Genomic DNA, 22,727 nt, shown 5'->3' with positions numbered 1-22,727 from the left:
GTTTCCTGACAACAGCAGTTCAAGCGGTTTAGTTCGCTGGTATACCTGCTGTAGTTTCTTGCCGTCTAAGGCTAGGACAGAACGAGGTGAAGTGAGTGGTTCCACCTCAATTCCAGCTCTTGTAACCAACTCGGAATCTATTAAATTTTGTTCACACCCAGAATCAAGCATGGCAGACAGAGTCAACGTATGCTGATTTAATCTAATTGTAGCAGGCAAACTGAATCTGGGGGCCTTGTTCTCCTGTGAATGGTCCAACCAACCCCCCCTTCATAGCTGGTGGACCCTGCCTTTTGGCTGCCCAGGACAAACAGGACAAGATGCTACAAAGTGGTCAGGTGAACCACAATAAAAACATGTCTTGTAAGCCTGCGTCTCTGTCTTTCTTCAACTCATAACCGAACCGTGTACGACCCACTAGCATGGGTTCAGGTTTAGATTCTGATTGTTGGGGCAGAGTCCTGACTAAGTGTGGGGAGTTGTTTGCAACTTGTGGTGTACGATTAACTTTTTCTGCTCTGGATCTCCTTCTCTCCCTAATCCTATTGTCAATTCTAATAGCTTGGGAAATTGCTTCATCTAGTGTAGAAGGATCATCAGTCAAAACTAACTCATCCTTTAAGGAGTCGTCCAGAGCATGAAAAAAGGTTGACTTCAAAGCGTCATTATTCCAGCCGGAAGCTGCAACCAAAGTACAAAACTCGACTGAAAATTCAGTAAGGGGTCTATTATGCTGCTTTAAGGCCCTCAACTGTCGTCCAGTATGAGTCTTGTCACAAACAGGTGAGAATGTCTGTTTAAACTCTTTAATAAATTCTTCAAAAGTACAACCGAAGTCCCTGCAATTCGAGAATCGGGCCTCTGCCCACTGTAAGGCTTTGCCAGTCAATAAGCCAATAACATAAGAAATCTTCACGTCATCATGGGGAAAAAAATGTTGGGTTCGGTTAAACACTAGGCCACACTGAAGCAAAAACCCTTTACATTTACCAACCTCTCCGGAAACCTTTTCCGGGTTTGGTGAGGTGACGTCATGGACATACGGAAGCTGTTGCGATGGTGGTGATGCTGCAGCGCCATCTACACGTAGGGCGGACTGAGTATTCGAAGCCTGTTGAAACATGGAAGTTATCTGCTCTAACTGTAGGTTTGTTTGGTGCTGTTGTTCTGAAAGGGAACGAAGAGAGGAGTCAAGAATATGGATTTGGTTATTGTGTTCAGATAGGGTTCTTCTGAGCGTTTCTGCTGGGTCTCGTTGGGCAGAGGGTTCTGTCATTTTTGATATAGCACTGACCCACATACAGAGAACACTCAGAGGAAACAAGCTGAAAGTGTAACGGTGTTTATTTACAGTACGTGAACACTGGGACATGAGAGGGGAAGAGAGGGGAAGAGAACTGGTGAAACAGGGAACGGTGTTAACGAAAACGATACTTGTAAACAAGAAAGTGTCTTACTAAGTAAATTCCGTCAGGTTGCCAGGGGTAGAGGGAGTCCGAACCTGGGTGTGCGAAGCTAGGTTGTCCAGATGCTTCAGTACAAGCTGGGGAGTGGATACTCGTGAGTTCATGAGAAAGTTCAATGTTCAGGTACTTGCGTTGGAGGGTGGACAGGATACACCTCGCCTTGGTTCAGGAGTCGGGAATTTCCAGGAAGCTGCCAGCTTAATCCAAAACATGAAATCCAGAATGTAATCCACAAAACGTAGGTAAGCTTGAGCGTCCAGGAAATCACTGGAGCTAAAGACGAAGCTCAACGAAGATAAACAAGGTTCAGGTTTCAGCCTGCCAAAAATCAAACACAATCTCAGCAAAGATTCATGGAACAAAGCATAGCTTGGGTAGTGGCTAGGTTTGTTACCACTGAAGGCAAACACTCTGGCATCGAAGTGCTGGGAGCCTCCTGCTTAAATACTCCTCGAGGCAATCAGCAGATCAGTCGCACCTGAAACTCTGGAACCATTTGAAAGCTAAAGAAAAAGTGACCACAAAAACACACACACACAAAAACCCAGAACCCTGACACATACAAGGACACTGATATCAAACTTAAATATATTTTGATATTAATGTTTTTGCCATAACAATAAAATAGCCATTTATAAGAAATATTTTGCAATATTAAAAACAATAACAGAAGTTACATTGAATATCAATGATATGAAACACTGTGCTTTATGGTAACAGTCAGTTAGCAGGTTAGCGCTACCAACACGAAAGCCTCAGATAAAAATTGTTAAGCTAAAGATGACATTACCTGAAAATTGTTTACTTTACTGCCATTAGGCTTATAACATGGTGGAAACTTCATGACAATTACTCTCTTCACAACCAGACACAAGCAGGTAGATAACATTAACATGAGGTAACATGACCTAACATCTCCTCATGGACTTGTAATACAACAGTTGACTGTGAATATTTAGTTGCAAGGGAATTTCATGACTGGTCTTCTTGCAAGAAAATTGCATCCCGTGTTGGTTCCATGCTGTATGTAATCACTGAGGTTTCTGAGAGCAACCCATTCTTTCATAAATGTTTGTAGAAGCAGTGGTGTTGAATTTTAAACACCTGGATTCAATATTTCAAAGGGGTGATCCAAAACCTTTTGCAATACTCAATGCTATTTTGCTACTTGCTGAACAAGTTCCATAATGACAGCAAATATGGTGCATCAGAGTGCATAAAAGTAGACTGTAAAACTGGTGTTGTGACACCAGAATATCTGTAAAAGTTGACATACTTACATTCTGTCTAATACAATGATGTCCAAACTTTGAAACAGGCCAAAATAGTCTGGTTTAAAGCAGTTGTGGGTCCCAATTTTCTTAAATGCAAAAACAACTTTATTGTAACTTTTGTTTTATTTTAATCTGCTCAACAATAAACTAAATACACAATATTTTAAGGAAACAAACAAAAGTAGTTGTCAAAAAAGGGTGCCCTAATAAAAGAAACACATGCAATGTCCTGAATTTTTTTGTGTTAATGTCTTTTATCTTTTAGTTTTGAAAAATTCAGGGTAGGTCACTCTTTTTCGGAAACGCTTGCTTTATTTAGCCGACTATAATGATTGGGTGTCCCCAAGTCTGCTATTGAATAAGTCAATGAATTTGTCTGGTCCTGTGTGCTGTGAAATGAAATTGGATTTGTGTTAGTTAAACGCATAGGTAATAAAAGACTAGTAATGTACATTGTTTTGTGTCTAACATTTTCCATTTTTAGATTTAATTTGTTAAAATTTTTTGAAATACCTCCCATCAATGAAAATTTAAACATGAACTTTTCCATTATTTTTTACAACTAATGCTTGCCTAATTTGTAGCATTCTTAAATTGTAGTTGCATATGCCCCCCGGAAATAAACGGGACCTTTAGAGTAAACACACACATTTTTGCAGAAGTGCGAAGTAGGGGCAAGCAGTGTAGTAGGGCTCACTCTTTCTCACTCTTATCCCTGGTGTCAGGATGAGGAATATCTGAGTGTCTATGCACCTCTTGATGTCAGGGTCTATGCCGAACAGACACTCAAATCAAATCTGGCATCACCCCATGAAACAAGAGCTCTCATTTATTTTGAGTGATGCTTATTGAAAATAAAATGGCTTTACACAAGTGCATGCTTTTTGAAGAGAGTGCATCAGCAGGGTATTATGTGCATCTAAGGATGTTTCGGAGTTTGGTGCTGAAATGCAAACATTTCTTTTCCTGTTGAATTAATGAGATATAGAGCTTGCTGCATGTTTTTGTTGTACTGATTTTGCAGGACTGAATAATCCTGTAGTGCCTCCAGGATGCAAAAAGGCCAATGGTATCCCGGAAAGCTTTCAAGGACACGTTTCAAGCATGCAGCGGAGAAATATTAGTATTTTGTTGATATTTCACCCTGTGCAGCAAAGATAGTAAAGGTATCTCTGAGGAATTAAAGTGAGGCAAAGTCTTTCTTACCTCAGAGCATGTAGAAGAAGCTTGAACAGGTGCTCCTAAAGCCTCGTGTGTTTAGGGAATAAATGTGAAGAGTGCTTGCAAGCATCATCTAAACTAATTATAACACCACCCCCTACACACACACCCACACACACACACACACACACAAAGACAGCAATAAATGACTGGGTTTAACCTTTGTGTTTCCACAAACACATCCTCACCATATTTGATGAGCATAGGTGACACAAACTGTGGTGGCTCCAGTTGTCAAGCAGACCGTCACAAAGTTATTGGGTTATATTGGCAGCATGCAGCAATACACACAGAAAGCAGGCTTTGTCAGGGACAGTCACATCTTTGCACTTGATAATCTATCTCTATTAGCCAAAATTGATGGCTTCTGATTAATAGGGGCAAAGCCAATAAACACTCCCAAGTACACAAACACGTGAAAATACTGATATTAGCACGCCAACCCTATCAGCAGTCATTATGATGTATCACTGTTGTGCAGACAGCCTACAAAAATACAGTTTGTGCAAATGGGATTGTAGTGACTTCTATTTATCTACTTTTGGTGAGTGAAAAAAGCAACAGTACTTTTTTAATATGACATATAACTTTTTTTATTCACTTTTCACTTGAAAGTCATATAGTTTTACATTGTAGTTTTCCAGACATTTTAGCTTCCATCCTATATAAGTACCAGTGGCAGACATGAATTTCCCAACTAGTGGCCTAAGTACACAAATGTTGCCAGCTACTATGGATGAGCCCTAATCTGATACACTAATGTTAAGAAATCAATGCCACGGATGTCCTTAAAACCTCAGTAGCTTTAAAATGAGATAAATTAACACACTATTTTTCATTAGTATTACGTGGTTTACATGCATATTGTGATTGTGTCTACTAAAATCACTTAGGACACTATGGTATAGGATGGGTGCAATAATAAGTCAGCTAACGTCCTGTTGGCCACACTGGAGGATAAACAGAACATAACCATTACACTGGCACTACTACTGGAGCAATGCCAAAAATGGTTTTTATTTTGTGCACTGCAGACAGGAGGAAGGGATTTCCATATACTTTTTGCATCAGTGGTGGGATGAAGGGGTTGGACAACCCAGACTAACAGAGCATTTTTGGGGCACATTTCAAACAAAGGAATATGAGCTATCATTGTGAATACACTATAAAATGGAAGACATACCTGTCTTCCATAGTGAATATTTTATTTACACCATAGTGACCATAGTACCATAGTGTCTAGTTTATTGTATTCAGATACATTGCCAATCCTTTTCACCAAACATAGCAATATTTCGTATTTGTATGTTGTTAACTACCAAGGGATAGGGTTAGACTTAGGGATACAGGAAAGGGTAACACTGGGAAATGGGACTGAGTCTTACATTTAATGAATCAGCCCACTTATTTTGTGTGATGACGAATTTCCTCTGCTATGCTGTACTGGTAAAATTAGCATGCTTTATAATTATAGCATCATTTTATTTCAGTTTTAGCTGCTTTTAAAATATCTATCAACGTAAACCTAGCACCTCCTTCCTCGTCACTCTGCTGTGCATCTGTCTTGCATTTCTGTCATATGAAGATGGGCTTTAAGCAAATAACATTTTAGCATGAGTGTCACAAACAAGAAATGCCATAAATACATGCATAAGCTCCACTGCTACAAAAGTGTCAAAGTGCTACTAATGTCACAGCAATAGACCCAATAATACCATTATTTAATATCATGATGGTATGCTACACAGACACTCTGTCTGGACTGGACAGGAGCAGTGGAACAGAGTCCATTTTCTGGAACTCAACATTCTGTCCAAGATAGTCAGTAAACTACTTGTAAAGCAAAATATGGGACATGGCAGCCCAGCAAAAATGTCAATGCTCTATTTGTACACAGTAGAAAATTGCTAATTTTACACACTTCATCACAGTATGTGTAAGATATGTAATGGGGTTACATCATAAATAATACACGTCAGGATGTGATGTGTCACAAAGTGCACCTTATCTCTACATAAGTGGAACCTAATAACTGAGTTTTAAATTTTTTTATTTTTTTTCATTCTCAAAAATAACAAACAGTCTGTCTGTCTGTCTGGATTTTCCTTCGTCTACCTCTCCTATCACTTTCCTGTACTCGCCGGAATCCTTAATAAAATCCTTCTCAGTCCACCTTTTATTATATAACCAGAAATATATTTAAGCCAAGAGCTTTTTTTGCCGTCAGAGCTAAGAGCACACATTGTCTCAACTCTTTCTGATGTGTCTCAAGACACTGCAATTTCATTTCTGCTTGTGTCCAGTTCAATTGAATCCATATTTGATCTCCCAGATGGCATGCAAGCACAGTCATGTGTACGACATGTGTGAAGACCGGAACATTGGAAAGTGGACGACAGACACTCAAGCACACCTAGGCGAGACAACAGAGTATTATTTCCCCCGTGATTTTGAATGGCAGGATTGAGCGGGAACATTGTACCAGATGCTCTTTAATCCTGTAATGACAAAACCAGTCAACCACACATGCAGAATGCACGCACACTCGAACCGAGGCAATAATCTGGTAGACACAATGCTGCTCTTTCAATCCTGACTTCTCTCTCACTCATAATGACACTGAGACTCCCTCTCCTCTGTTACAACTAATCATTTATCTGTTTATCTGACTACGTACACTGAGAAACACAGATTGGCTTTGTGTAGCCGTCTGTTCCAATTTAATAGCATGGGAAGATGCTGGTGAACAGAGCAAAAGACCGATGTGCAGAGAAACTCCTGTACACTGATCTTGGTTCTGTCATTGGCTTTGTGTTAAACAGACTGGCTTAAGTGTTTCAGCACAAGTTTGGCATGCTATGGTACATTCATGCTTTTTAAAAGTATCTCTGCACTTCTGTCAGCATACCAACAGATTTCTTTAGTTTTGGCTTTTTGTAACATTAACAAATGCGCTTCTAAATTATGATTTATCTTCTTTAGGTAGGAAGCTATCCGAACCAAACTGTGCCAATGTGAAAAAGTAATTACTCCTCAAACCAAATAACTAGTTGGGCCACCCCTGGTGGCTTTGATGCATCCACATCATGTCACTGTCGATTAATGTTGGTCCACTCTTCTAACAGAATTATTAAGCCATTCAGAAGTGAACTTGTTGGTGTTCTTCAGAAGTCCTGCTACATAACCAAAGTGTGTTTGAGCTTAAGGTGACATGCTCCTAGAGGGCAGAAATTCATGTTTCCGGGTCCTGAAGAAGCAAAGTAGTCCCAGATCATCACACTTCCATTACCATGTTTGGCAATTGGTACGATGTTCTCTTTCGGAAATGTAGTGTTAGTTTTATGCCTCATTATGTTTTTGCAAAGAAAAGGCCTGCAGTCCCTAATGATGTTCTGGGTTATTCTGTGACCTTTTGGTTGAAGTCATTAGTGTTCCTTGGTCTCACCATTTGTGAATAATGGCTCTAATTATGGTTCACTGGAGTCTCAAAGCCTTAAAAAATTATTTTAAATAGTTTTCAGACTGATAGATGTTGGAGACCTTTGTTTCTCATCTGTTCCTGAATTTCAGTGCATGAGATCAGGGTATAAGATGCTTTATTGATTCTACAGGTCTGGCAGAAATTGAGCATGGTTTGAGCAAGTAAAATTCTGATTGGCTCTCAGCATTTAGGATTTAACAACATACTTTTCCCCTTCATAAATAAAACAATTATTTGAATTATTTTTGTATTTACTCAGGTTATCTTTGTCTGATATTAAAATTTGAAGATCTGAAAATGTTGGTTACAACAAAGCAACCATAAAATAAATCTGCAAGGAGGCAAATACCCTTTCATAGCACTATATATATGAATGTCTACAATATCAGATGCAAAAACTGCAACCTAACAAACAGTTTCTGGTAACCAAGCAACTGATTCGCTCCCAATTCTTTTAAAACCTCACATCATGCTGTCATTGTTTTAGAAATTGCCGGCATAGCGACGCAAAATACAGCATGTGGATTTACACAGACCCATAAATCCCTGTGTGGAAAGTGTGGTATACTTAGAATATAAACACTCTATTTCTAAACTGCAGAAACTTTGAAACATATTTTCTCTTAGACATGCTGGCATCCAGAAATAGACGACAGCAAGAGCACATCACACACCTTGTTTAGAGCCAACAATTGAGATTGGATGGCTGGAGAGATCCTGCTTGTTTGCAAAGCGAAGAGAGGTAACAGACGAGAGGGACGTAGGAAAACGTGTGAAAGTGAGGTAATCACAGTTCCACCCAAACTGATCTCTCTCTCTCTCTGTGTCACAGCTAAGCTAAAAATCAATAACGCTTCTCTTTTTCCTTTTTCCTGTCACCGGCGCTGCTAAGAACAAACTTCAACACACACATGCACACAAGTAGACAAATGAAGACAAGCATAGAAATCGGACAAATCACTTAAACAAGCTCATGTACAGCGTCTTGCAATGGGGGTCTCCAAATGCAGCCACAAAGATTCAATCAATACAGCAATATCAAAGTTTATGCCACTTCAGCGCTTCTGACATGTAGGATTTTAACCGTGTTTTTCTTGGCAAAGGAAAAAAGTTCACCCGCTCTGATTAAAAAAAAATTTTAAACTGACACATACATATGGGTTAGCATGTGAACAGTTCTCACACAGATGCCCACACAGATGCAGAGCAGGGAGAAGAGTGAACAGGAGTGAGTGCGAACCTGCACATGCAAATCAACTTGATTTTACAAATATGCTCCATCTTAATGATTTTAGTGGAGTTGTGGACCCAAATGCAAGCAGAAGGTCCAGAAGCAGGCAAGATGCTTAAACGTAATTTTTAGGAAAGCTCTAAGAAATTGTCAGGTGACCAGAATCAGGCTTGACCAGTGACTGTGCTTGCAGAAAATTACATTTGCACTATACCTACCTGCTGTCAGGTTGCCTTTAACAACAACACTCTTTGATGTGAAAGCTGTTACTGAGAAAAGAATGCTTACGGTTAGCTGTTTTTAGTATCAATAATGTGAAGCACAAAAGATTCTTATTGACAGGAAACTGTACTTTGCAGATATGTTGGTTGCTCATTCACGCTGCTACAACAGAGAGCTAGACTTTAATGGGTGGTGGCCATTTTGTCTTTTTGCCATTTTGATCTTTTGTGGTTTTAGTTATTTTTGTTGTTGAATGTTTTACTGAATTAGCGAATGGGTGAATTGACCTGCTGACCGATTTGAGTAGATAATAAGAAGGCTAAATTTCTTGAGTTGCTCAGCTTTTTCTTTTGAGCTTTTAATTGCTGTCTGTGATTAATTTAGAAATCCTCAACCACCTTCAAACGGTTTGATGTTGCATAGTAGAAAAAAGAAAATGTGACAGACTAGATATGAAAGATTTGTAAGGACTGAGAATACTGCATCTGGCTAACTGTTGGTCACAAATTATACAAAATCTTTTTGGCAGAAGGAAGACTTGAAAACTGCAATTTATTGACTGGAGAAACCTGTACTAGAAAAGAAAAGAAAATAAAAGAAAGACAAATGGGGATTCTCGGTTTTCCAAGTAATATTGCTACAATCACATTGTTCGTAGCAAGATTTGTTATGTAATTGTCCATTGTTAGTCTTGTATCGTGAGCTGGATGTATTGTTACCCCCCCCCATGTTGAGTACAAATAGCCCCCAGGTATTACGGGAACAAAAGACCCATTGCCAGTGCATGTACAGTTGAAACAAGGTGTTTGCATAAAAGATATGAAAAGACACGTAACCTTTTAACTCAAATTAAATCACATTGATGTTAAATCACATTTAACTTTTCCTGCGTTACCATACGTTCAGACCGACCACGTTTCCGCGAATTTTTCGCCTCATTCTCGTGCTGTCACTCGCCTGACATTTCGGCAGCAATTTGCGTGGCAAACGCCCAACAATGCACCACACGCTCGACTTCCTTCGCCGCGTCATCAAATAGGAGGAGTTCTATCTGCTGCTTGTTTCAACTCAACATGACGGACCTGGATTTTACGGAGCGAGTCATGGCGCTTTATTTGTGGAAAGCTGAACAACGGCACTGCCGTCGACGTCTCTGGGTTCACCAGATTCTCCAGAAATGGAACCAGTTTGGAGAGTACCACCACCTACTCCAGGAGCAGTGTCTGGATGATGGTCGCTTTCAGCGGTACTTCCGCCTATCCAGGACCAAGTTTGAGGACCTACTGCTCTGCCTTGGGGGATGAATAAGCCTTCGGGACACCAACTACAGGAGCTGTATCCCCGCTGCAGAACACCTGCCCATCTGTCTTCAGTGAGTAAATAAATCTCAGCTCAATAGAAAACTGTGTGAAGGCCACATATGTGCTTCACAACTTTATGTGCGCCTCATTAACCAGTCAGGACAAAATTTCAACAGTTTTTTTAAGCCACCCACAAAACTCTCAGAGCAAACCTTCTTTCATCCTATGTGTACATAGGAACACAAGTAACTGTCTTTTTTTATACATGTGATGTTTGCTTATTGTAGGTATTGTTTTCCCTTATTTCTTTGCAGGGAGTGGACTGACTGATTTGCGATGCGAATTGACAGACAAGTTCAGATTCAGAACTCCAGCAAAATTCACTTTGCTTCCATTGCAGATTTCGGTCTTGCTGCACACTATATGGCCTAATCGTTCTGTTCCATCGCTTCCTTCACATGGCTTCACTGCTGAATATAAATCACTCAGTCCCATCACGTCATTTGCAGCCAGTCTGAACACACCATAAGATCAGTTAAAATTACCAACATTATTTTTGTTTGCTAAATTAAAAAATAAGAGAATATTTGTAATGCTAACGTCAAACATTCTTAGTATCTGTCAGAACATGATATTTTTTGACTCAGTTTGTGGTTTTGTGTTTTTACTTTTGTTTAGTTGTTTCTAGTTTGGTTTTCGGCTTCATGTTTATTGTTTCCTTTTCCTCCCTCTACCATCTCCTAGTGTGTATTGTATTCCTCTAACTCTTAGTTCCTTTTGTTGTTGCTTTCTTATTATGTTTGTATTATTATTATTATTATTATTATTCATCCTCGGATTCTTATTTAGTTGCTCTGTGTTTATTTATGGTTAGGTATTTATTCTTAGTCCAGCTTTAGTTATTGTTTACGTTTGGTTTGTCTATTTGGTAAATTAGGTTCTTCTTATGGGCTCTTTGTTTATTCTTAGGTTGTTGTTATTGTTTCTATGTTTCCCTCTAGTTTCTCTGTTTACTTTAGTTCATAGTTATTCTAGTTCTTTATTCCTCCTCTGATTCATTATCTTGCTTAGTTTGTGTTTTCTGTTTATTGTTTATTAGTCCTTCACTCTTCCTCAGCCTTTGTATTTGTTTCACCTATTCCTTCTGCTTCCCTGCCTCCTTGTCGCACCTGTTCCCTGTTCTGTTGATTACCTGCCTTTGTTATCTCACAGTATATTAGTTGGTTTGGTGTCTTTGTTCGTTGCTGGTTCCTTGTGTTCGTCACACCTCGTTCTCATCTATGATTATGCTTTGTTTTTGCTTTACCTTGCCTTGGAAATATTTTGTTACGCCTTGCCTTGGAAAACCTGCAGTGATTTTTGTAAGCTTTTGTATCTGGACTCTGGTTCATTCCTGCAGTGTTTTTGCTACGTTTTTTGACCTTATAAATAAACCTATGAATTACAAAGATGATCCTGCCGAGCTCTTGTCTGCACTTTGGTCCGATCCTAAACCCCATCATGACAGTATCTGTCTACAAGCTTCTTAGAGTAGGTCACTGGAATTTTTGCCAAGTCCTTCTGTAATGTTCTTTCATCAAGCCATCTATTTTGTAAAGTGCAAAACACTTAGCAAAACACTCACTTTAAAACTGCCCCCTATTTTTTAACAGTTGGGATGGTTTTCTCAGGCTAGCAAGCTACCCCCTTTTTTCTTCAAAGATATCAACGGTCTTTCTGGCAAAAGAACAAACGTTGGTTTCATCAGACCATAGGACATGTCTTCAGAAATTATGGTCTTTGTCCGTGAGTGGATTAGCAAACTCTAATCTGTCTTTTTTATGTTACATTTAGAATAAATAATTCTTCTTTCAGTGGCTCACCTTGCATGACACTTTTCTGCAAGTTTCAGCCAGCATCTTGACTAGGTCTTTTCCTGTTGTTCTGTGGTTGGTGTGGTGTTATGACTTGCAAGATATAGGACCCCAGAATGCAGATGAGCAGGCAGCGTGATGGTAAGTGCAAAAGGTTTAATAACAGAAACTCACTCACAGCAGGAGGCAGGAACAAAACAACAAACAGGCAGGCGAGACAGGCATGGCATGATCAAAAAACAAGACATGATCTGAGAAATGTTTCCGCGATGACTAACTGAACAGGTGTGTATATATGGAGTGAAAACCAGGTGGAGCAAGGAGACAGATTAACTTGGAGCAGGTGAACCGAATAAACTAATTGACAGACAGAACAAAACGTGGCTGGAGCAAAACAGAGACTCTTGAACACAAACTAACAGAAACTAGAAAAAACATGAAGCAAAAGCATAACCAGATCTGAAAACCAAACTTGACAAAACAAGAACAAGACGACAAAACTAAAGCATGACCCGGAAAATAAACAGAAACGTTATTCAAAACCTGAACTGTGAAAAATGTAAGAAAAAACCCGAAACAAAAAACCAAACAACCCCAAATCATAACATGCGGACATTTCTCACTGTGGGACACAAGTCTCCTTCCTGAATGATGGCTTGACATTCCTCAAATGTTTTGATTATTGTTTAAGAAAATTGTTTGAACAGATGAAGGTGGCACTGTGATGCATCTGGAAATTGTATGGATGATTTAGACTTGAGAAGATCCACAGTTCTCTTTTTATATCTTTCTGGATTTCCTTTTGTTTTTTTCTATAATGTCACACAACAAAGCAGTGTAGAAGTGTTTTCTTAAAATTTAAGTGTGCCTTCCTTTACCTGGAATGTTGTGAATTAACTTATCTAAAACCCAAAGAAAACAATGACACCATCAGCTTTCCCAAACTGTTTAAAGGCAAAGATTTCTTAGTGTATGTAAACATCTTATTATGAAGAAATTAATAAAGAAAAAAAAAAAAAAAAAACATTATTCCAAAAACCCATTATTTTTAAATCGTCCTCACATGGAGCTGCCATGTGAGAATAGTTTGTGAACCCTGCACTTGAACCATTGCATTTATATTACTCTTCAAAAATCACACGATGTTGCTTCACTCATGTAAGAAATCACACATTAGACAACAACCATCCCATTCTATGGTGAATGTGCCTAAAACATTTCAAACCAACATGTTAGAGCAGAACCTGACTATCTCAGTTGCCTAGCTTGCCCAGATGCCATGGATACAACTGTGGATTATTAGCATGTAATTTTGAAGATGTTGCAGATGTTGCAAGACAACCTGCCGCTGAGAGCATTTGTGGTGAGGCTTCACTATTTCATGGAAAATTAACTAATTCTCAGAAAGGCAGCTGAGGCTGGGTGATGACAATCACAGATGGTGATTGTTTCAGTGTCCTGCTAGACTTCACTCAAGCCATGAGCAAACACGCACTGCTTTTACCAAGGTGAGGAACCTGCTTCACAGCTTCACAACGTTCAAAAACCCAAAATGTGCTAAAGAGTTTGTTCTGAAAGATTTAATGACCGGTTGTAATGAGTCCATGATCGTGTCGTTTCACCCTCGTTTGCTGTGTTTGGGGATGACGTTCATTTGAAGTAACTATGAATGGACATTGCTGGTGCAAGATAATAACGAACATTTGCATCAATCCATTAAATCTTACCTTAAGTATTGCATGCATATATTAAGTCTGTAGTGTTCCTTCACCAAAATATAAGGCACAAATCATTTCTTACTTTGAGTTTTAGTTCTCTTAATATTTATAATACTTTTTATAGTATTATGTCTGGGATATGTGTTGAGATGTCGCAGTTTTTGGAAACTGAAGTTAGGTCTAATAATAATCTACATATCGGTTATTGTGCGGGCTATCATGGTAAGCATCTAAAACAGTTTGATAGTGAGGAGAAGGACTGGGAGAACTGGGAGGAAAGCAGTTTCTTTTTGAGACCAGCTTTGTGATATTTTGTTGTTGTTATAGTTTTTTGTGATTTATCTATTTATGTAATTATTTATATTAATATATTTTTTGTGTTATCTACCACTTTTTCCCTGCATATACTGCATTTTTTATTCTGATTCCTCCTTCGCGAAATCCTGTTTATGTCCTTAGTAAAAAAGGCACTGATCAAAACCACTTTGGTGAGCTGGAACGTCTGGCGTATAAACCATCTAGTTAAACATAACAAAATATTCTCTCACCTTAATAAGTTGAAAAGTCACATTGTTTATTTACAGAAAACCAGCTTGTTGAACAACAATCAGTCTAGACTTCTCAGAGGAGGCTTTACACAATACTTTCACTCATATTTTAAAAGTAAGCGTAGAGAAGTTGTTATATTAGTTTATGCAAATAGTGCAATTAGCTTGCTATGCTCTGACTATAAGTTCTTGGCAACAAATCTTGGCTAAAAGGCTCGAAGGAGTTCTTCCCAAACTTATCAACCCGGACCAGGCGGGCTCTGTTGCAGGCAGGCAGATATCCAGCAATTTTTTCTGTTCTTGGATTACTTCCCGGTTATGAATAAGGTCATGTCTTGTTTCTTTCCTCTTTCACATGGTACTCGACAAGGATGACCCCCGAGCCTCCTATTATTTGATATAGTAATTGAACCTTGGCAATCATGATCAGAGACTTGGCTCATTTAGATGGTGTACAAAGAGGCTGGCAAGTGTATAAATTATCCCTTTACGCCGATGACATCCTGCTATTTATATATTTTTTTTTTCAAAACCTAGTACAATGCAATGAACAATACCAATTTCACTAAACCTCGTTTAAAGATTTGGCCAAGATTCTGGGTACAGATTCAATTTGACCAAAATAATTTTATTCCAAATCAATGAGAAGGCTAGACAAATTATTTTTATTAGTTTCCCTTTTACAGTCAGTATAAACTATTTTGTTTATTTGGGTGTTTGTAAAACATATGATTACAATTGCCTGTTTAATAAAAATTTCACCAAGGCACTGAACAAGGCCAAATTGGATATGGAGGGGTGCTCAAACCTCCTTCTGTCTGTCGCAGGAAGAATGAACTCGGTCAAAATGACAATTATGCCTAGTTTCTAATATTAGTTTCAAACCGTATCAGTTTTTACTCCTGAAATGTTTTTTAATGAAATAAAAATATATATTTCTTGTTCATCTGCAACAAAAACATCCCTAGGATTAGAAAATATTTTTTAGAGAAACAGAGGGAGGATGGTATGCTATCCCTTCCCCACCTCCTTTACTATTACTAGGCAAGCTGTTATAAAGTGTTCTTGGAGTTGGACCCAAATTGCAGACAGGCACGTAGGAGCAGCATGGTAAGTAAAGACAATTAAATAAGTATAAGACAAAAACTCACTGGTAAGAATGAGGAAAATGAGGCATGGAGCATGGACAAGAGCACATGTGTGGACGAGAGCAAGAAAAGTCAAGGACATGGGCAGGCTTGGTATGGCATGGTAAAATGCAATAAACCAGCAAGAAGTAAACAGAACAGCAGAGTATATAAAGAGCTTGGCACAGGTGGAAACAGTGAGAATGATTAGCATGGAACAGGTCCACCTGGACCAAATAATACTGATTATGGTGACAATGGCAAAAAGTGATAGCAAGACATGATCAGAACTAAAGAGAGAAACAAATACAATAAAACCAAAGGATAAATCTTACAGAAGTAACAGAACAAAAATGCACCTTAAACAGAACAAGTAAGAACTAAACCTAAAGGTATGAACAAAAGCACTACGTGAAAGTGAGCTAAAAAAGGCAATATTAAAAGAGCACAATAACTGCAGGGAAAAAGTCCAAATAGACACACAAAAAGAAAATCAAAAACTCAAAACTCTACAAATCATGACACAACCACTATCCATAAGTTGTATTGATTTAAGGGCTTGTCGGATGCTGAATCTCCTGTTTGGGTCCACCTGGAAAAACTTTCTAGCAATCCAGTCTTGCTTAGCTCTTTAATGTGTGCACCTTTACCATTGAGCAAATGTCCATGGATGAACAATGCAGTCGTTCGAGGCTCCTTGAGGTTATGGTCCACATAGGCACTACTTGCATCTCTTATAAAATCCAATGTTCATTTCACTCCATCTTTGATAGACCCGCCCTTTCAACAGTGGTGCAGGAAAGGAATAATGGGTGTAAGGGATCTTTTCAAAGGAGGCCAATGAATTTCCTTTGAGCAGCTGAAAATTTATTTTTGGTATCCCACAGACTGACTTTTTTAAAGACCTACAAGTATGTAGATATTTAGAAACAAATTTTTCTCTAACATTGCCTTATAAAACATCACTTGATGAATTTTTGGACATGAATCCAACTGACAAGGGCTTAGTGTATGGCAAGGTTCTGAGTGCAGCGTCCACACCACTTAGTTATCTGAAAAACCTATGGGCGCTTGAAGACACTCTTTACAGACGGAGCCTGGCCGCAGTTGCAAGAATTCATTCAATCTGCATTAGACATGGCGTACTACAGTTTAAAGGGGACATATCATGCAAAATCCACTTTTTTAGCCTTAAATATATTTTGTTGGTACTTGGAGTCTGTAGGAATTGAATTTAGTCTCTCCAGGTGTTGCAGAGATATCTTTATATTCTGTTTGGGTAATATTTTTCAGTCTTTTCAGTTTTCTCTATCATCTGTTGCACTCTTCCAACTGTTACATCAAAGTATTTGCTATGGAACACCTAAATAAGGTTTATGGACTTCTGGCTGATCAATTTCGCGTATCCGCCATATTTATATCACGCTGCGATTTTGTGGTCCAAGCTCAAGTATGTCTACTCTGAAAGAGGATAAGTTTGGTTCAGTTGTTGGTCGTATTAACCCACACAGTTCATTACACACTGTCCCCCAGCATGAGAACCTCTTAGAAGTGTCTAATTAAATTTTAGTTTTCATGGAAATGTTCCTTCATCAGTGGGGAAATTCCTATTTCCATCACTACAAGGACCTGATCGTCTGCAGAAACCTCCGCCAGTATCAAAAAGGATTTGCTGAAAGACTTTATCTGATTAAGTGCTCAGTTCCTTCTGTCTACGGAAACGACGGACACAGCAAAGCGGTAAGCTGCAAATAACGCTAAAATGACATACTATTTTAGACATGAATTTATATTGCGTTGATAAGACATCCTGGCATTTAAAGAGGCCGCACCAAAATGAGTTGCTCTCAGACACACCTCAGAACAGGGGTAAAAGAGGGGCCTGTGTACGATAACAAGGAATTCAGACCAAAGCATTGCAGTTCCACTTTATATAGACCACAACTGAATGATTTAAGTACGAAAAGGAAGGATTTAAAAGCATATGTCTCAAGTTCTATAACTACTTTATTTGGGGTTGTCCGTCCAGGCACACCAATAGCAACATATCAGGCCAATGCAATAGCATTCATCACATTACTTGCAAGATGCCTAATACTGTTCAATTGGGAAAAGCTGCCTTTCAATCTCATAAACGCTGGACCAAAGACATAACTTTGGGTCCAACATTGGGGGGGATAGGCACTTATTTTTAGGCGTACGATGCATAAATAGATGTATTTTGTACCTCTAAGCAGTGCTTTAAGTGGAAAAAATAAGTGCGGGTGTTACACCAAATTGTGCGACCCATCATATTCTGCGACCGCATGGGGCGATAGCGTACATTCCTCTGCATGTATGTCTTGAAGACCAGCGAGAAGAAGAGTATTTACATAAACTGCGTAAGCACTGATACATGAGAGAATGTAAACTTCACGGAATATTATTTCGGTTGCATTGACGGAGAAAATATAATGTATTTGTTTGTATATGACGCTGAACACATCATTCAATAAATCGGTAAATGATAAATTTATGTTTTCAAGCGCTTTATTGGGTGGGGGAGGGGTTCAAAACGGTTTCTAATATTTCTGCCGCCTCTTCATTACAGTCAGCTCTCAAAGGTCACAACTTATGATGTGTACACAGAGGCATAGAGTTTTTAAATTATCAGCTAACTTAACAATACATATAGATTTACCTCATTGTGATTTCTCCACTTTTTACAACGGGGTGTTGTTGACCAACAATGCAAAATTGTTGGTTGCCGTTGTCCGCTGTTAAGCACTTTTTAATTTTTATAACTACACTCACTGCCGAGCAGCTGCTTCCAGAAGTAATCGGTGAACGCCACTGCTTGGTAGAGAAAGCAGGTTGGGCAATACCAAGTTTTTGCAGGGAGTGGGGGGGTTACACTACCAGATAATTAAACATGCTACTGTTGTACCCAAAATTGATAATGAATAAAGAAAATTAACATGTTATTCATGTAAGATGCTTTTATAAATCGAAATGATGTGATTTTATTGGGGGGGGGGGTTATAGTGATTGGATCAGACTATTGGGGGGGTCATAACCCCCCATCCCCCCTGCAAATTACACCTATGCGTTGGCAAAATACTTTATCTCCCACTTGAAACTTGAACATTTGAGAGTTACTGTCCACAACTCTATTTATAACTACAATATGATGTGACTTGGCAGCCATTTTTTTGTACTTTGAGACTGAATTGTTCTTGGAGTGAAGCCCTCCCACCCTCTCACCCCTTTTATTTTCTGTTGCGGACTTTGTGATTTGTTAGCACCTGTTATTGCCACTACTTTGTGGGTTGTACTATTGTTCTAAAATATATAAACTCAGTAAAAAGACCTGAATAATAAGGTGACTCCTCCTAATTATACACTCATCCCTTGCTACCTGTATTGAACTCCAGATAGTTACAATGCAGGTGAACCTAAAAAGACCAGACCCTTTATTAACAGCTTTGCATTCTAACAATGCACATGTGTACATGTGGTATTTGTTGAGTCACAAAATACAAGAACAATTTGTCTTTCTAGACTCTGGTGACTTAATTGCTGCGTCTAAATCTGGTTTTAGCATTAGGGTTTAATGTATTGCACTTAGAATTAGGCATTATGTTGTAGTAATCAGCGTTAGGATAATTCAATTCAATTCAGTTTTATTTATATAGCGCCAATTCACAACACATGTTGTCTCAAGGCACTTCACAACAGCGAGGTACATACATTCCAATTAATCCTAACAATTGAACAGTGCAGTCGGAGTTAGGATAAAGGCCCCAACAACTGTCAAAAGGAGATAAAAAGAGTGTTGCTCTCCCTCTCTCTCACACACACCCACGCACACACACACACACAGCCATACATATCTCATCTTTCTATTTTTAGAAGGACTTTTCATTGACTAAACCTAACTCCTAATCCAAAATTAGAACTTTATTTTATGGGTGCCCCATAACGAGCGGGTCCTCTCAATAATATATGTTGGAAAAATGGGCCTTACACTGTAACAAGTGCTAAAACATACACGCACATACACTTTTTATTACAGAGTTAACAACAAGCTTACCTTGTGTGTTCCAATAAATGCATTTAGACCTATCCTAAAATAAATATGCTGTGTATATCTTGTTTGTGTGTGTGTGTGTGTGTGTGTGTGTGTGTTCTTGTACTTGTTGCTGAGTGAGAACCATCTTTCGTATTTTTATCGCAAAGTGAGGACATTTTGACAAAGTGAGGACATTTTCCTGGTCCTCACTTTTTCAAATTCCGTTCTTGGGACAGGGGTTAGGTTTAGGACTAAGGTGTGAATTGAGTTATTGTTAGGGTTAGGTATTAACTGGTTAGGGTTAGTGTGAGGGTCAGGGATAGGCACTAAAAATCAAGGAAAATGAATGGAAGTCAATGGAAGTAACCGAAAAGTCCTCATAAAGACAGTAAAACACTGATGTGTGTGTGTGTGTGTGTGTCAGGATAATGGCTTGTTTGTTTGTTTGCCGTTTGACACCGGTCCGCCCTCTCCTATTGATTAGTGCTCCTGCCTCCCTCTTTCAATCTCTTCCCAGTTGGCTGGTTATGAAAACACTAGTGTTGGAGAGACAGCTACTTCGCCTAAAAGCTCCAAATGCTCAGGTAGACATAACGAGGCATTTACATCTTCTAAAGTCAGAATCATTTGCTAAATACCAACTGTGTTTCAGTAAGGTGCGTTTTTTTGTTTTTTTTTTGGCGTAAAGACACATGTTCCTGCTGACAGCCTCTGAGATTGTTCTAATGTAAAGTCTAAGGTTTGTAGGCTGGTTGAGTACAAACTGTCTCATGAGGCTAAAACTAAGTACCCCCCTGTGCTAACAATAAATCTATGGGAACCATTACCTTGTGGCTTGGGACTCTACGTCATCATTTAGAGACAAACACACTTTACAACATTGCATAGGGTTACTTCCACTGGGGTCTATGCTACTCAAAATCACCAACTTTCAGCAATATATTGTGGTCTTACATAATAATTTATTGTGCTTGTGTGTTGTAGATTAAGCCATAGGCTTACAGGTTTGACTGTGTTTGGGTAAGTATCATCTTGCCCAAACACAGGTATGGGGCATATCAGTGAAGTAGATCATTAAAAACTAAATGTATTCTAGTAATCTTAATTCAAAAGGTGAAGCTTAACTTTATTATATAGATTCATTTTGCATGAGGTGTTTTATTTTAAGCTTTTCCCCAAGTCAATTTTGATGATTATGGTGTACTGTTAATGAAACCCTAAAGTTCAACGTTTCTGAAAATTGTAATACTACATCGAATAATACATTAAAAAAAATAATTTTTAATACAGACATGTTAGGTTATGGCTTTGTCAAGATCTACACAATCAGGTGAAAGTCCGCTGGCTTGCCAGTTGTCCAGGAGTGTAAGCCAAATGTCTCTGTCATGTTCCACTGGTCATTTTGTTTTATTTTCATTGGTGCTTATGTTTTTATCATTTCCTTCTTGTTTGTTTTCTATAGTTCTTGCGGTTCATTTAAATTCTCTGCTTATTATTGTTTCCATATTAGTTAATTTATTTGTGTTTAGATTCTTAGTTTACTCTTATGTTCTGTTCTTTGTTAATTTGGATTTGTGTCTTTTTGATCAGTGTTAGTCTTTTTCTTTTGGTTAGTAGTTGTATTGTTTAACTCACTTTGTCTCCCTTCCTCACCTTTCTTGCTGTTATTTTGCCACAGCTGTTTCCCAGTTTTTTTGATTAGCTCTTCTGGTTCATTCATCATTTGTCACCCCTGCTTCAGTATTTAGGTTCATGGTGTTTAACTAGTCATTGCTGTATTTAACTGTTGCTCCATTAGACTGTCCGTTAATCTCTCCGTTACTCAGTCTATAACACTGCTCGTTACTCAGTCTGTGCTCTATGTCCTGTTCGCCCTACTCAAGGCCTGAAAGTTTTCTATTTCATCTTTAAATCCTTCACTTTGCTCATCCTGAGTTCCTATTTGCAGTTCCTGTCCAGCTAAAAACCTACACAGCAAGGTAAGGAGAAAGCCCAAATGCCCAAGGTGATGTGGTATTATACAACAATTGGTGAAAGAGGTAATTCAAGCACTGGCATTGAGTAACAGCAAGCCCTGCACATATGTAAAAAATAAACACAAACAATGACTTTCCAAGATATAAGAAATTACTAACAAAAATAATCCAACTTCAAGTAAAAATATCTTAGACAATTGATTCTTAATGTTGTTTTCAACAACCATCTTTATTTAATAAAACAATATATAAAAAAAATATTATTTGCTAGATTAGATATCAATAACCTTTCACCAACCTTTTCATGTTGTTAACTAGCCACCCCTGTGGATGAATTCTTTAAACGCAGGGATGAATTACTGAAATTGGTGGCAAGGAAGGTTTATTGTCTTTTATAAAATGGTGAACAAATGACACACAAACAGACAGACATAATTCCACAGCTCAGTTATTAAAGAGAAAAATAGCTTGTTCAGCAACTCTTTTCACACACATACCTTTAACCACCATTAATATAAATATTAATGTGCATATGAGCACTGACAAAGCATTACGGCCGATCTGTGTTTAAACTACTCATTAAGGTAAAGTTTTTTGTAACTTTAAAAACATAAACCAAACAAATTAACTAGTCTCAAGGCTTAGAAGCCTGTTAGCACTCAGGCTCAATGACTGCTGACACTTGAATAGTTAAGCACCACAAACATGCAAAACACAATGAAATATACAATACTGAAATTGTTTTAAGCTACACTTATTTCTTCTGCCCAGACACCACTTTTTACATGTCTTCCTTTACAGTCCTTCTGTTCTGAGGAACCGGAGGACAGGAAAGGGCAATGAGAAGCTGTGGTAACTATGAAGAAAGGAGCCGTGACAACTGCTCTCAGTAGTAGCTGGGAGGGGGAAATGCTTCTGCACTGTTATGATTATGAATATATTATTTAATATTAATACTTTAATATTTTATTAAATAATATTTCGGTCTGTTAAGGGTTGCCCTGTGAATACCAGGCCAATAAGGCAGTTGTATTAGGACAACATTGAAAGGGATGAGCCAAGCTTTGGCATTATTAAACAGCTAAACTCTGAACACACATGGAATGAATTCACACAATTTCTTAAAATAATAAATTATAAAAATAATAATTTAATTAAAAAGTCAACTGAAAGTCAAATATATTTAAATCAACAAACTCTTTACTATGCTAAAATAACCCAACTAAACTACCAAGCAGTGTGGTTTGGCTCATCCACA

General features: G+C 38.4%; 1 long non-coding RNA gene across 1 annotated transcript in view; it reads left to right on the top strand.

Moving 5' to 3' along the window:
* The first annotated feature begins 7,942 nt into the window (after positions 1 to 7,942).
* Positions 7,943 to 22,727, top strand: part of LOC124869082 — a 29,241-nt gene continuing 14,456 nt past the window's right edge. The window contains exon 1 of the long non-coding RNA XR_007038479.1: positions 7,943 to 8,225. This is a non-coding gene — a long non-coding RNA (uncharacterized LOC124869082). The remainder of the gene's footprint in view (positions 8,226 to 22,727) is intronic.

Source organism: Girardinichthys multiradiatus, chromosome 5, assembly GCF_021462225.1.
Source record: "Girardinichthys multiradiatus isolate DD_20200921_A chromosome 5, DD_fGirMul_XY1, whole genome shotgun sequence".
Lineage (NCBI taxonomy): Eukaryota > Metazoa > Chordata > Actinopteri > Cyprinodontiformes > Goodeidae > Girardinichthys > Girardinichthys multiradiatus.
Note: the sequence above shows the minus strand (reverse complement) of the source record. Positions and strands in the feature narration are given on the sequence as shown.